Genomic DNA, 5249 nt, shown 5'->3' with positions numbered 1-5249 from the left:
GTTTTCGGGGCGACGGGCTGCAAAAGGCGAGGGCCGCTTTGCCGAACGAGGGGTGAAAAGTTCCCCTGAACGTTCCCCCAACGCGGCCCGGGCTCGGATGTTGCTACAGCCCGTTGGGACACCGCCGGCGGTATTGCCACAGGGAGAAAAGTCCCCGCGAGCAGGGCGCCGAGCAAAAGCAAAAGATTTCACAAAAATCATGACAGCGCTGGGGCTGTGGACGGTTATCACGCAACGTGACATTTCCTGATGTAAGAAAATGGCAAAATACCATGGATTAGCAAACACTATTACTCACAGGGCTGGAGTAGCTGAGTTTAGGTCTAAGGAGCTTGGAAACAAATTAAAACCTGATGCAACCACCAAAGAAAAGGGTTGTCCGCACAGGTGGACCTTAAAACCAGCAGAGAATATGAAGATAAATATAATTTAATAACTACTTACTTTTTCATCACAGCTTTCATGCTTTATATTGTATTCACCGTCAAAACACAACCAGATCAGAGGTTGAAGTTCACACCAGTTTTGTAGCATCCAGCAGTACTAAATAATCCAGGACAGAAACTAGAAAAAAAATCCAAACAATTAAGCAAAATAAACCTTCCTGTGGCAAACAGAAAGTAAAAGAAATCGCCATTCGTTTTTCTTTAAACAAAGTTAGAAATGAAATCCTGTGGAAGGGAAAGCTTTCTGGGGACCCAAAGATAAAGCAGAGCAAAAACGCATGGGGAAAACCAGGATCGAAATGATTCCTATGGACGTGGCGTAAATGGAAACACTCTCATTGACTAGAAACACTTTGGATCAGACAGATGTGAGGGGGAACTCCTAACTTGTATTGAATGAAGCCATTTTTTTTCAAGGTGGACATCTCAGGAGCAGAATGCCTCAGGATGACTAGGATGCTAAAGGAAAGCCATGTCTGTGGTACATTTAATTCGATGGGGACGTACAGTAAGGTCCCCTTGCTCCTTTTAGACAAAAGGATCTGCATTTGGGGAGTGTCGCTACCCCTTGCCCTCCCCACTAACACCTTTGCGCTTCGTATCCTCCAAGCACCTTGCCGGCACAAAGATGGACCGATTCTCACGACGACACTAAAGGCAAGCATAGATGCCTGTGGCTCAAACTTCGGTGTCGGCCAGGGACTGCACTGAAAAGAACGACAGAGTTTTGAGGAGAACTCAAGGCTGCCGGTACGCAGCCACCGCCCGCCATGTCAGGCTGCTCCATCTTTCTCAGCACTGGCTGGATCCTGAACTTGCCTACACTGGTTTGGTTTATTTATTATTTTGGGATGAGTGTAGCTTCCCTTGTGCAGAGCCTGTTATAATGTAAACGATGGTAAACTATCATGGAAAAGCACTTTTTCCCCCAAAGCAATGGATTTACATCAGGGTTTTTACACACATTGTTTTCCTAGTTCTAAAACATGTGCCAACAGAAGCCTCCTGCTGCTTTATAGCACTTCAGTGAAACGAGAATTAACTTCATGCAGTGGATACATTTTATTAGCAAAGGATCTGCTTTTGTGATCATGGAAGTACTTTTTACAGGCTGAGCTAAGGGAACTTGTGGTTTATCAAGTCAGACGTGGACAGAGAAACCATTATTTCAGATTCTGATGAATAGGTTGTTCTGGACAAGGTCTCTCTGTGAGACAGGTAGTAAGGCACTATGAATATTATGGATTTTGCATTACACGGAGATTCATGGCTCTCCAAAGCAGCAAAGCCTTTGCCAAGGTCCAGTGGTTTATTCTGCCATTAACTGATGCAACTGAACTTACTCCGAATGCAACTTAGCTGCAAGTGGAGCGAAGGACAAGCGTGCTCAGCTCTGTTGTACCAAACGTGGTTAAATCCTGCTGGCAGTAAGAGTAGGGTGAGCCCATTCCCAGCCAGAGATACAGACCCTGCCCTCCAGCTGCCTTCCTCGAGCCCCGTTTTAAAATATATGGCATTGTACCACCCTACCATTAAATACTGGCTGAATGTGCTGGCCTTGTAAAGTAATCATCTGAGCAGGCATTGTGAAACTCTGCAGTTCTTGGGGCTCTGAAGATGATGAATCCGCAGGTGATAATGTGCATATTTATATACCAGAGTCTGTAAGGGAGCAAGGAAGTCACACGATTAGCAAGGTGAATATGGCCCAAAGCTTGCAGCTTGTGGAATCCATTCAAGAACCGGAGCATAATAGTAACATGGCAACAGGTCACTGGAGCACCGCTGGATACTAAGATGTCAGAGACAAATGAATCACCATTACTATTATTTTCCTGGATTCTATTTTGCTCTAGGGAATTGCCTCTCAACACTCATGTAGGAAACAGCACCAGCCCCAATCTGCTGCTTTCAAGTGTGAAGAACTACTCTGGCTCTTTTGTTCAAAGGGAAGCAGATTTAAACAGATCCCACGTTATGAATGGCGATGCAGTGGGAGACAGGATCAGCACCCTGGTGTGGCCATAGCCCATGTCTCTGTGGTTTGGCTGAAGCCCACCAACCTCGTACGTGCTGTTCCTTCTGTCGCTGCAGTCCCCAGGGGAGCAGAGCTGCCGCTTTGGAGGCCGCGCATTTCCTGCAGCCCTCTGTGATCTCTTTTGTGTGAGACCTCTGTGCCTCTGCGCAGTCTCAGGCTTCACTGAGGACTTCCCTAGCAATCTCTATCTTGACACCTTCAGTACTTTTGGTCCAGCCACAAAGAACTAGTGAGGACCCCCACTAACACACATCTCTCCATACACACCAGACACGGGGCCCAGGCAGCCCTCAGGGGCAAGTCTATAAACACAAAGAAAAGCTCCCGAGTCAGTGACAGCTGAGATGTTCTTGCTGGTCCTGCAGCCAGATTTGCCATCTCGGTCGCTAAGCACATGTTAAATAGAGGAGTAACAAGCACTGAAGTGGGAGTGTCTCTGCTTCAAAGGGACACTGACATCTTCTGGATATCAAAAACAGGCAAAAAAAAAAAAGAAAAGGTGGATGCCAGACAAAAAGTTCATCTGTCTTGCTGCTACAGGCACATCTGTCCTATCGACTGTGGCAACCCTTCATTGACCTGCGAGAGCTACTGTATTGAGTACAACTGGCCCTTGGGTGGTAGAGGGCATTAGCCCTGCACCTTGTGGCTTCTCAAGCAAAGCAGCTGCTAGCCATCCCCTTCTGCGAAGGGGCAGCTCTATCCCAAAACTGCCCACAGAGAGGAGAGACTGTGAAATAAGGAGGAGAGACAGAGGCAGTTCCCAGGGCTTTCTGAACAAGCCCTGTTTTGGAGTATAGGCTGTGGCACAGTCCCGTGCCATGGCATGTGCCCTTCTATATCCATGGAGGCTCAGAGGTTCTCTCTTCCTACAGACCTTGCCAGTACACGCCTCCACACACACGTCTCCCCAGGAGGCACCTGCATTTCTAACCTCTTTTCACTACTTGTCTCCTCTGCAAGGACCGTCGGCGAAGGGAATGGCTAGTGACAGTGGCGATGGTAGGGATTTGCAAGGTGAACATGAGGAGCTGGACAAAGAACCAGCTTGTGTCTGTCATGTGGCTGTGCCTGACTGCCAGGGCAACAGACCTCAGCCACAACTTGTTGAATAGGAACCATCAGCCTAGCCAAACTAGCACTGCCTTGTGAACCGAATCCCCATTACCACTCAAGTCTTCACTAGTACTTCTGAGTTGTTTTGCAGGACAAGACATAGCTTGTCCTGAACCTGACTCCAAGAAAGGTTTCCCAAGACACAATATAACCTGTAAACCATGCAGCAGGTACAAAAGCCCTCTTCAAAGTGGTACTGCCAATGACGGGCTGAACTACACGCAGTCTACGCAAGCTGGGTGAAGGGAACAAGGTTTTTGAGGCTAACATGATATGCAGGCAGGTGAAACAAGTACTCGGCTCTGCCTGAATATTTATTGCCTGTATTGCTGGGCTGAGCATTAGCATGTCAAAGATTCCAGATGAGCTCTGAAGTAAACAATGGTGGAGGTGAATGGCCAAAGGTGAGGTTTGCCACTCTATCACTGTAGGCATTTTTTTTGGAAGAGAGTGGGAAAGGAAAGCAGAGGGTGAAATTCCAGAGAAAACGATTTCCATACTGGAGACTTCAGTGAGTCTGCAAAATCCTTGGAAAACAAAACAGAAAAATTACGGTAAGATCATAAACTGCAGATCAACAAACCTAGATTTTCCTAGTCCCCACAGTCATTGCCAGATAATAAATATGCAAATAAATCCTGGAATTTAAAACTGGTGCTTAAATTATCTGCAAGAACTCACTTTGTAACAATGCAGGTGTGTGAATTCTTTATAAATTGTGGGTGATATCTTACACCTTTCATTAGCAAACAAAAAAGTCACCACAAGACTGAAAAAATAAATATAAACAGCGGTGAAATTAAAAAGGAAGGATTTTGGCTGAGTGGAGGCAAGGGTATGAGGATACCATTTTGAAGAAATTTTTAATTTATCTCTGTGTTTGACTTTATTTACTAACCACCTTCTATGATGAAAAGCCAAGTACCTCTTCCAGCAGTATTTTTAAATGAAAGCTGCAGCTCAAGCCAAGAGTGTATGAAGCCCTACAGTGCTGAGCCCTGGTTGCAAGGTCTCACAATTTCCCCAGAGAAATCAATAGGAAGCATTGTTACGTTTCCAGGCCAACATCAATAGTGGAAAGCCCAGGATGAAGCTGGACAGGCAGTGATGCCGTTTGCAATTCAAACAACCTGCGATGGCTTCATTCACAGCTAGACCTGCTTCCTGGGCAAAACCTTCACAACTTCATGCCCCTAAGAAAACAAACTTGCTAAGTGCCTGCTCCACAAGCCTGACTCAGAGCTTCACTCCCAATCAACACTTCACAGCAACAATAAGGAGAGGTGATTCTGCTCCCTGCCAAACCCTGACGGTGCAGGGAAATGTGCTCTTATCCCAAGTGTTCAAAGCCATTCTGCTTTATGCAAAGATGTGACATTTGGAGCTCCAAATGAATACAATGAGAAGACTTGAATTAGTGCAACACAACTGCTCCGAATATAGAATTATGCTCAAATTCTAGAGAAAAGCTAGATTTAATTAAAAGCCTTCAGCCTGTTTTCTCTGTGCAAGATGGAACCAAGATTTGTAAATATCTGTTATTACTATTATTACGATTATGTCCAACTGTCAGAGGACAGCTATAGCATATAGAGAAGCCATGAACCTGTGATGCCCTAAGTCCCAGCTAGAGCCCTGAAAACCATCCT

Source organism: Aptenodytes forsteri, unplaced genomic scaffold (assembly GCF_000699145.1).
Source record: "Aptenodytes forsteri isolate BGI_AS27 unplaced genomic scaffold, ASM69914v1 Scaffold66, whole genome shotgun sequence".
NCBI lineage: Eukaryota > Metazoa > Chordata > Aves > Sphenisciformes > Spheniscidae > Aptenodytes > Aptenodytes forsteri.
This window is presented reverse-complemented; position numbering follows the sequence as displayed.